Below are 11,773 nucleotides of genomic sequence, written 5' to 3' on the forward strand. Positions count from 1 at the left end.
TATTTTCTGCATTCTGTTTTATTATGCTGATATACTGATGTAAAGTATGATTTGTCTGCTTAGCATGCAAAACAATATTTTTCACTGTTTCTCAGTACATGTGGCAATAATAAATCAAATCAAATCATGCCCCTTACAATATGGGCTCATACCATTTCTAGCAGCCTCCAGTTTGGTATCTTGTCAAAGGCCTTCAAGAATTTGAAATATATCACATCCACTGGCTCTCCTTTGTCTAACTTGCTTGTTACCTTCTCTTCTTGTCCAAGCCACGCTGATTCAGCTCGATTTTGCCATGTACTGTTAAGGAGGCCACTGTTGGCATATTGCGTGCAATTCTGGTCTCCTTCCAATCGGAAAGATGTTGTGAAACTTGAAAGGGTTCAGAAAAGATTTACAAGGATGTTGCCAGGGTTGGAGGATTTGAGCTATAGGGAGAGGCTGAACAAGCTGGGGCTGTTTTCCCTGGAACGTCGCAGGCTGAGGGGTGACTGTATAGAGGTTTACAAAATCATGAGGGGAATGGACAGGATAAATAGGCAAAGTCATTTCCCTGGGGTGGGGGAGTCCAGAACTAGAGGGCATAGTTTTAGGGTGAGAGGGGAAAGATATAAAAGATACCTAAGGGGCAACTTTTTCACGCAGAGGGTGGTACGTGTATGGAATGAGCTGCCAGAGGAACTGGTGGAGGCTGGTACAATTGCAAAATTTAAGAGGCATTTGGATGGGTATGTGAATAGGAAGGGTTTGGAGGGATATGGGCCAGATGCTGGCAGGTGGGACTAGATGGGGTTGGGATATCTGGTCGGCATGGATGGGTTGGACTGAAGGGTCTGTTTCCATGCTGTACATCTCTATGACTCTATGATTATGCCAGACCACTCAAAACATGCTTAATCAGGCAGCCCAGACCATAACTTTGCAATTTGTTTCCATAAGTGAAAATTATCCAGAATAAGTTAGCTAGGTTGACTACCAGGTTTTAAAACAGACAAAACATTATTCACAAAATTACACAATGAAACATAAAGAACAGAATAAAGAACCCCTACAGAGCTCAGTCTATCCAAACTAGAGTTAATTATCCTATTTCAAATATACACAACCGTCCCAATAGTCAATCCCCTTCCCCCCTTAAACAAACAGTAAAAATGGAACAAATGCTTACAGGTTGAAGTTAGAAGGACAAAAGAAAAGAGACAGAACCTGTTTCCACACAGCCCACTGTTGAACTCCTAACTAGTTCTGGACTGAACTGCTTAACCAGAGAGCTGCCCACTCCCCTTTCATTATACAGGTCACTTCTAAAACATGTTGACTTTGGCCTGAAGTCTCATCTGTTTACATATCAACAAAAAGGCCTCTCAGTACCCTTTAATCTCTGTACCAAACAAGTCTAATTGAAACCGGGAGCTGTTTACGACCCCTCTGAAAAAAGCCAAGGACACAGTGTCCTTGAGAAAAGGAACAGCTTTTAGAAAAAAAGGGGACCAGCTTTGTGACAGTACTTAGACCATAAGACATAGGAGTGGAAGTAAGGCCATTCGGCCCATCGAGTCCACTCCGCCATTCAATCATGGCTGATGCGCATTTCAGCTCCACTTGCCAGCATTCTCCCCGTAGCCCTTAATTCCTCTAGACAACAAGAACCTATCAATCTCGGCCTTGAAGACATTTAGCGTCCCGGCTTCCACTGCACTCCGTGGCAATGAATTCCACAGGCCCACCACTCTCTGGCTGAAGAAATGTCTCCGCATTTCCGTTCTGAAATGACCCCCTCTAATTCTAAGGCTGTGTCCACGGGTCCTAGTCTCCTCGCCTAACAGAAACAATTTTCTAGCATCCACCTTTTCAAAGCCATGTATTATTTTGTACGTCTCTATTAGATCTCCCCTTAATCTTCTAAACTCCAACGAATACAACCCCAGTATCCTCAGCCGTTCCTCATATGCTAGACCTGTCATTCCAGGGATCATCCGTGTGAATCTCCGCTGGACACGTTCCAGTGCCAGTATGTCCTTCCTGAGGTGTGGGGACCAAAACTGGACACAGTACTCCAAATGGGGCCTAACCAGAGCTTTATAAAGTCTTAGTAGTACATCTCTGCTTTTATATTCCAACCCTCTTGAGATAAGAGACAACATTGCATTCGCTTTCTTAATCACAGACTCAACCTGCATGTTTACCTTTAGAGAATCCTCGACTAGCACTCCCAGATCCCTTTGTGCAATTTTATCCTGAATAATGGACTGTAAAATCTTGGCAATGGTTGTGGTAAGGCTAACTGGCCAATAGTTTTCTACTTTCTGTCTTCCTCAATTCTGAAACACAGGTGTTACATTAGCCATTTTCCAGTCCCCTGTGACCCTCCCAGACTCCAGTGATTCCTGAAGGATCATCACCAATGCCTTCATAATCTCTTCAGCTGTCTCCTTCAAAACTCTGGGGTGTGGTTCATCTCGTCTGGGTGATTTATCCAATTTCAGACTTTTCAGCTTACCCTGCACCTTATTCTGAGTGATGACCACGACAATCACCTCTTCTTCCTGACTCACTTGAAGCTCTGGAATATTGCTGGTGTCTTCCACTGTGAAACTTTTGCAAAGTAGCTATTCAGTTCCTCAGCCATTTATTTGTTCCCTATTGCTACTTCTCTGGCTTCATTTTCGAGTGGTTCAGTGTCCACTCTTGCCTCTCTCTTACCTTTTATATTTCTAAACAAACTTTTACTATCTGGCTTACTGTCATAATTCATCTTCTTGATTAAGATGCTTTTTTAGTTCTTCTTTGCTTTTTTTTTTACAAGCTTCCTAATTCTCCAGCTTTCACTAATCTTCGCCACATTGTATGCTTTTTCTTTTGTTTTTTTGCTGTCTCTGACTCCCCTTGTCAGCCATGGTTGCCTTGTCCCCTCCTTGGTATGATTTTTCTTCCTTGGGATGAACAGGACTCTCAATTCAGAGCAATATGAATGATTTTAAGCTGCTATCTAGGCAGTTAGGGCTGGGTTACAAATGATGGTCCAGCTAATGACGCCCTCATTCCATGACCAAATTTTTAAAATTGCAGAACTGAAAAGGATTGCAGAAGTTAATGTATCGCATCATTAAGGTTTCTGAATGCCAACATGACACCTATAAGAAAATCATCTAAACCAGCTGATGCATTGTTGCTCCAGGATAAAACAGAAATTTGACTGACTATAATTCACTCGCTGAATTGATTTGAGTGGTGTCATGTTTTTCTCTTCAGAGAATGAAAGAAGCTATGAGCAACATTTTTGAAAATATTATTAATCCTGGAGATATGTGTGTCTCCAGGTAGGCCAGCATTCTATTGGTTATCCTTAGTTTCTGTTTCTTGCATGATGAATGTACTCCCACAAAGATGTTTGGTACCGTGTTCCAGAATTTTGTTTCAGTGACTGCAGGTATGGTGATCAATGCCCAAGTGAGGATGCTGTGTAACTTGGAGGAGAACCTGAAAACAATCATGCTTCAATGCATCAGTTACTGTTGTCTGTCAATGTTGTGGAGTTGTGATTTTGCAAGGTGCTGCCAATGAAGCTTTGGTGATATTGACGCCAAATGCACTACCTTCCCCAAATGCACTACGCTTGTGACAGAGGGAATGCATATTTATGCCAATAGATAGGATGCTGCAGAACAAAACAGTTTTGTTCTGGATATTGGAGAGCTGCTGAGTGTTGTGTGACTGCAACCTACTGTAGTGAAATTGTAGGATGAGGAAGTGAGCCACTTTTCCACAGAATACCAAGCTTGCCTGCCAAAGGAACTTTGATACTGATGTGGCAAGTTTAGTTGAACTTTTAGTCAGTTATAATCCAAGATGTTGTTACAAAGGATTTAGACTCACTTTTGATAGAGATGACCATTGTTTGGTACTTGTGTGGTGTGAGTGCAACTTGTCATTAATCAGTCCAAGCCTGGTTGCTGTCTGGATGTTGTTGCATGCTGGCACCAACTGCTTCAGTCTCTTAATTAGTTGTTGGGATGTGGGCTTCACTGGCTGGAATAATATTTATTGCTGATCCCGAAGTGCCCTTGCGAAGGTGATGATTAGCTGCATTTTGAAACTGCTGTTGTCCATTTGGTGTGCATAGACCTCTTATGATCATAGACATCAGAGCAGAAATAGGCCATTCCATTCAACAGGATTATGGCTGATCTGAACTTCCCCATTAAACTTAATTCCAATAAGGATTACAAAGGTGTCTAACTCAACTTTGAACTTGCTCAACAACTCTGCCTCATCAGCTCTCTGTCTGAAAGAATTCCTCAGATTTACTCGCCTCTGAGGAAATAATGACTGCGCATCTATTCTGTTCCCTGTGAATACGCACATGTGTTGACTGTTGAACTGTCTGTGGGGAGGAGGTTGGGAAAGGACCAGGTCAGGACTGGAGTGTGGTTGGAGGGTGAAATGTGGAAGAGATCGGACAGGCTGGAAGAATAGGTAGGAAGAACCAATAAAGAGATTATTTTGGGGGAGGGGAGAGGAGGTTGGGCTGGGGGTGGTGGGTGGTAAGAGATTGGGCCAGGGGAGATGGGGGAAAGAAATTAGGCCAGAAGGAATAGGGCAAAAAGACCGGGCTGGAGGAGGGGGTGGTGAGTGATAGTGCTGGGGAAGGGAGACGATGGTGTGGGTGAAAGAATAATTGGGGACATTAGAAGAACAGGGCAGAAAGGAAGAACAGGTTGTGGAGAGGAGCAAACCCCATTCATTCTCCCGCTCCCCAACCAATTCTCTCCATACTGTTTCCGACACGTTCTTCTTGTATCCTTCCCAGCCCAATCTCTTACCCTCTCCACAGGACTGACTGTTTCCCCCACCCACTTCAGTTTCTTTACCCCTTTACCCCCTCATTCCAACCTCATCCATTTGCTCTCCTTCCCCTCACACCTGTCCATTCTTTCTTCCACCCAGCCTTGTGTGTTCTTTCTCCTCCCCCCGCCCTGTCGGTTCTCTCTTCTTCCCTTAGACCCATCCATCTATCTCTCTCCACAGCACTGATAATTCTTTCTCCCCCAAGAACTGTCTATTCTCTCCCACAAGACAAACAATCTATCCATATCTAACCTGTAAGAATCCATATGTTTCAATAAGGTCACCTCTTATTCTTCAAAACATCAATCAGTAAAAGCCTCTTCCCATAAGAAAATACCTCCATGCCCAGGATTTACGAGAATATTACCAAGACTGAAATGTTTAAGCTATTAGGAGAGGCTGCACACGCTACGACTTTTTTCCGAAATCATTAGGGCCTCATGGTGATCTTTTGAGGTTTATAAAATCATGAGGAACAAAGATAAGATGAATTGCCAGGGTCTTTCCCCCTAGTAAGGCAGTTCAAAACGAGAGGGCATAAGATGCGAGAGAGAAGGATTTAAAAGTGACCTGAGGGGCAATGTTTTCACACAGAGGATGATGCGCACATGGAAAGAGCTGCCGGAGGAAGTGGTGTGAACGGATAAAATCGGAACATTTAAAATGCATTTGGACATGTACATGGGTAGGAAAGGTTTAGAGGGATAGGGGACAAATGCAAGCAAATGGGACTAATTCAGTTCAGAAAACCTGGTCAGCATGGATGAAATGAGCCAAGGGGCCTGTTTCCATGCTGTATGACTCTAAGCCCGTGAGCCTTCTCTTGGCTGTCTGCAATGCTATTAGATCATTTCTTAGTTAAGGGGACTGCTTGTGTCATTCTCATAGCTTGGCTCCCGACCTCTTTTTGTATCATCTGCAAACTTGGGACTATCACACCGATATCTGTCACTATGCTAATTCTAAGTAATTGTAGCCTTGGCACTGATCCCTGTGAGACTCCAGAAGTTTTAGGTTTCCATTTCTGAAAATGCCCTCTGTATCCTAACTACTAATCTTCTATTACTTAACCAATCCTCCATTCATTTTCATATATTATCACCAAAAGCGTTGGTTCTTATCTTATTAAGTAGCCTTGGGTGTGGTGCCTTGCTCATACCTTTTGAAAATCTGAATATATTACATTGCCTCATTCCCACTTCCTGATTAACCCCATCTTGCCTTCTCAATTAATCCCAATAAATTTGTCAGGCTTGATTTCTTCTCCATGAATCCAGAGAGTCATGGAGTCATACAGTATGAAAACAGACCCTTCATTCCAAGTAGTCCATAACTGACCATGTTCCAACCAAATTAGTCCCATTTGACTGCATTTGGCCCATATTTCTCCATATTCCTATTCATGTACTTGTCCAAATGTCTTTTAAATGTTATCACAGTATCTGCATCCACCATGTCCTCTGACAGTTCATTCCACAAACCATTTTCTGTGTAAAATAGTTGCCCCTCATGTCCTTTTTAAAACTTTCTTCTCTCACCTTAAAAATATGGCCCCGAGTTTTAAACTCCCCCATCCAAGATAAAAGACCCTTGCTATTCATTTTTTCTATACATCTCATGATTCTATAAACCTTTCTAAGGTCACACCTCAGCCTCCTACTCTCCTGTGAAAAAAGTCACAGCCTATCCAACCTCTCCTTCTGACTCAGATACTCTCATCCCAGTAACAACCTGGTCAATCTTTTCTGAACCCTCTCCAGTTTAATAATATATAACAGGGCAACCAGAACTACACACAGTATTCTATAAGAGGCCTCACCAACATCCTGTATAACCTCAATGTGACATCCCAACTACTATACTGAAAGGTCTGAGCAATGAAGACAAGCATCCTAAACGCATTCTTAACCACCCTGTCTCCCTATGAGGCAAATTTCAAAGAACTGTGTACCTGAACCCCTAGGTCTCTTTGTTCTACAACACTACCCTTGTTTGTTTTACCAAAATGTAATACTTTGCACTTACCCAAATTCAACTCTGTCTGCCATTCCTCAGCCCATGACTCAATTCATCAAGATCTCTTTGTAATCTTAGATAACCTTCTTCACTGTCCACAATACTACCAATTTTGATGTCATGTGCAAAGTGACTAACCATGCATCCTATATTCTCCTCCAAATCATTTATATAAATGACAAACAAAAATGGACTCAGTATCAATCTCTGTGGAACACCGCTGGTCACAAGCCTCCAATCCAAAACATGACCTTCCCCACCACTCTCTGAGTGTTGCCATTCAGCCAAATTTGCATCCAATTAGCAAGTTTACCCTAAATCCCATATGATCCAACTTTACCAATTAGACTACCATGCAGAATCTTGTCAAAGTCAATGTAAACAACGTCTACCACTCTGCCCTTATCAATCTTTTTGGTTCCTTCCTCAAAAAACTAAATGAGGTTTGTCAGATACAATTTCCCTTGCACAAACATGCTGACTATCCTTAACTAGTTCTTGCCACTCCAAATGCACGTAAGTCCTATCTTTCAGAATGACCCACATCAACTTACCCACTACCAATATCAGGCTTCCATGTCTGTGGTTCCCAGGCTTCAACTTACAGCCTTTCTGTAATAAAGGAACAACATAAGTACCTTCAGGCACCAAATCCATGTTTAAAGATGATACAAATATTTCTGCTTGGAACCCTGCAACTTCCCTAAATCCCTCCAGCATCCTGGGATACACTTGATCAGGTCCCTGAGATTCATCTTTGTGTTTTCTAAGACTTCCAGCACTCCTCTATGATGTGAACTGTTTTCAGAACATCACTACTTATTTCCCCGAGTTCTCTGAATAGCCTGAGTAGTCTGCATTTCTTTCTCCAAAGTAAAAAGTAATGCAAAATATTCATTTAGTGTGTCTCCCATGTCTTGTTATCACATTTTGAAAGCTCCCACTTGTCAGTCATCCTTTTGCCTGCAAACAGTTTAGTCCAATCAATTTTGAAAGTTCTTGTCTCATAAACATGTGCCTTACTCCAAATAAAACTTTAACTTTTATCGAAGGTTTATCCTTTCCACAACTATTTTAAAAAATAATCGAATTATGATCACTAGTCCCAAAGTATTCCCGTACTAACACTTAAGTCACTCAGAGTCATAGAAATGTACAACTTGGAAATAGACCCTTCGGTCCGACTCGTCTATGCCAACTAGATATCCTAAATTAATCTAGTTGCATTTGCCAGCACTTGGTCTACCTCCCTCGAAACGCTTCCTAATCATGTACCCATAGAGATCTCTTTTAAATGTTATCATTGTATCAGCCTCCAGCACTTCCATGCACTCACCAGCCTTTGCATGAAAAGTTGCTCCTTTGGTCCCTTTTAAATCTTTCCCCTCTCGCCCTAAACTTACAACATCTAATTCTGACCTCCCCAACCCAGGGAAAAGGCCTTGTCTATTCACCCTATCCATGTCCCTCATGGTTTTATAAACCTCTATAAGATCACCCCTCAGCTCCGATGCTCCAGGGAAAACAGCCCCAGCCTATTCAGCCTCTGTCTATAGCTCAAACCCTCCAACCCTGGCAACATCCTTGTAAATTTTTTCTGAACCCTTTCAAGTTTTTCAACATTCTTCCTGCAGGAAGAAGTCCAGAGTTGCTCTTATTTCCCAAGAAAAGATAAAATTTTGCTTTCAAGTTGGTACATTTATAATTGATAAAGAAAATGTTTGAACACATTTAACAGATTCCTCACCATCCAAGCCTTCAACATTGTAGCAATCCGAGTCAATGTTTGGAAAATTAAAATCTGTGACCATTATAACTCTATGGTTCTTACATATATCTGTTATCTCTCGAACATACTTGCTCCTCAGTTTCCCTCTGATGATTAGGGGGCCTATGGTGCAATTCTATCAAGGTGATCGTCCCTTTCTTATTTCTAATTTCTACTCAGACAGTTTCATTGGACGATCCCTCAGAAATATCCTGTCTAAGTACAGTGGGAATGCCTTTCTCCTGTCTTGCCTCCATTTCTATCCTTCCTTCAACATATAAAACCCGGAATACTGAGCTGCCTGTCCTATCCTTCCCTCAAGAGAAAGTAAGGACTGCAGATGTTGGAGATCAGAGTCAAAAACTGAGGTGCTGGAAAAGCACAGCAGGTCAGGCAGCATCCGAGGAACAGGAGAATTGACATTTCGAGCGTAGGCTCTCCATCAGGAGCCACATTCCTGATGAAGACCTTATGCTCAAAACGGCGACACTCCTGCCCCTCAGATGCTGCCTGACCTGCTGCGCTTTTCCACCATCATACGTTTTGACTCTGTACTTCCCTCAGCCAAGTTTCTGTAATAGCTATGATGTGCCAGTCCTAAATCCCCATACACACCCTGAGTTTGTCAGCCTTACTTGTACAACCCCTTATATTGAAATAAATGCACTTTAATTCTTCACAGTTACCTTGTTCTCTGACTTGCTGTTGTCTGCCTTTTCTAATTAACTTGCTCTTTTCTGATTCAAAACTATCCTCATCTGTCTTTCTATTTTTAATGCTACTTAGGAACCCCACACCTCTGCCCTCTACTAGTTTAAAGGCTCCTGAAATAGATCTAGCAAATCTCCCAAGAAGATATTGGCCCCATTCCATCCCTTTTGACCTGTATTTTCTGCCCCAAAAGAGATCCCAATGATCCAAAATTCTAAATCCTTGCATGTTACACCATCCCTTCAGCCGCTGATTTATCTGCCTGTGATGATGCTGCTCCTTTAACAGGGTTATACTGTCCTCGGCTATATTTTTCAGAGAGTTTGTCAAAGACAAATACTCCGAAAAGTCTGGGGTTGAAGGCAATTAGATTATAGCCTTCAGATACGGCCTCAGGCAAAAGGCTTTTAAGTTCTAAAAATTACTTGTACAATGAAAGGGGAGTGGCCACTTCTCCTTGCTCAGTTTTTCTCTGATCTGTCTATTCACTGAAAGCAGTCAGGCAGTTGTAAAAGCTGCTGGATCTAAAGAAGCAGGGTCTGTTTCCATGCTGCACATCTCTATCTGACTAATCCTGCTGTATAACCACCTCTCTAAATCTACTGGCCATAACACACTGTGTCTCTTGAATATGCCCTCAGTGACATTAAATCTAAAAAGAAACTCTTCGAATCACATTATATATATTTTTTAAAAACCCTTCTGAACTGACAGATTTTAATCTGAAGATTGCAAAATATGAAAAAAAAATCAAACACTTAAAATCATTTTAAAAATGAAGCACTTGGTTGAAACTCTTGACAACTGAAAAAAGCCTCGTCCTCAAGTCATATTGACTCTGCTTGATTGTATAATGTACTTCCGATTGCATGCTGACTTACATGCATTCTAAAGTACATCCTTTATCATGGATAGTGATTGCCTTGGTTTATAACTTGGAGGTGATAGCATTCTGTACCTGCTGCCCTTGTCCTTCTTGGATGTTAGTGGTTATGGATTTGAGTGGTACTGTCGAAGGAACTTTGATGAATTTTCATGATGCATTTGAGGATGGTATACACAACTATACTGAGTGTTGGTGGTGGAGAGAATAGATGCTTGTGGATGTGGATGTGGTTGTGGTGCCAATCATACAGATTGTTTTGCCCTGGATGATGTCAAGCTTCTTGAGCATTGTTGGAGCTGCACTTTTCCAGGCAAGTTGGGAATATTACATCACCCTTCCAACCTGTGTCTTTTTGATGATGGATTCAATGGAACCTTCTTTCAAAGGTGGGGATCTTCAGTGCAACTCCTTCCAACTGTGTGCCATTGTGCTGCCACCTTTGCTGGGTCTGATGCTGGTCCAACAGACCATACCCAAGAGTGGTGATGGTGATGTGTGGGACATTCCTGACATGGTTCCATGAGTATGACTATATCAGGCTGTTACTTGCCTAGTCTATGACACAGTTCTCCCAATATTGACACTGGCCTCCAGATGTTGCATCAAGAGGTCAGTGCACGCTTGTTAGGGGTGAGTTGCTGTTGTCATTTCCAGTGCATAGGTGAATGCCAGCTCATCCATCTGGTTTCATTCTTTTCAGATTTTTACTTATAGTTTGGTACAACTGAGCTTTTTGCTCAGCCATGTCAGAAGACTGTTCAGAGCAAACCACATTTTTGAAAGGCTGATGATACACGTCGGCCAGACCAGCAAAGGATGGCAGATTTCCTTATCACTGTGAAGCAATTTTGGAAACAAAGTTTGGTCATTTGCCACCCAGTTTGGATTTTTATGGCTTTGTTTCATGATCATTATTTCACTTCTATCCTAAATCTCTTCAGTTACAAAAACTTTGAAAGATGGAAAGTTTTGCAAACTGACTCACAGTTGTATCAATGTGATCCATCATTTCAGACATAAGACTTTTTAGAAAAGCTTTCAGTCTGTTTCCAATCAAAATATATATTTTTAAGCAAAGGTTTTAATTCTTAAAAAAATTATGTATCTTGTGAAGGTTGTGAGGAATATAGATTCTACCCTCATCTCAGAGAAACTTTCAATAATTTTAAATGTATACAGATCTCAAATACTGAACAATGGAACAGAGGAGCTTTCAAATCTTCACATTGGTACCAATGACAAAAGTGGAAAGAGGGATGAGATCCTGCAATTAGAATTTCAGGCGCTAGGTGGCAGAATGAAAAGCAGGACCTTGAGGATTGTACTTTCTGGGTCACTCCCAGTATCAAATGCTGGTGAGAATAGGAATAGGCAGATAGAACAGATGACTATGTGGCTGAGGAACTGATGCAGGAAGAAGGACTTTATATTTCTGGCTCACTGGATCAGTTTGTGGCAAAGGTGGGATCTGTACAGGTTCAACAGGTTGCACCTAGGCTAGAATGAGGCCAAACTCCTTGGGGGGATTATTGAGGAGGTGGTAT

Source organism: Chiloscyllium punctatum, chromosome 35, assembly GCF_047496795.1.
Source record: "Chiloscyllium punctatum isolate Juve2018m chromosome 35, sChiPun1.3, whole genome shotgun sequence".
NCBI lineage: Eukaryota > Metazoa > Chordata > Chondrichthyes > Orectolobiformes > Hemiscylliidae > Chiloscyllium > Chiloscyllium punctatum.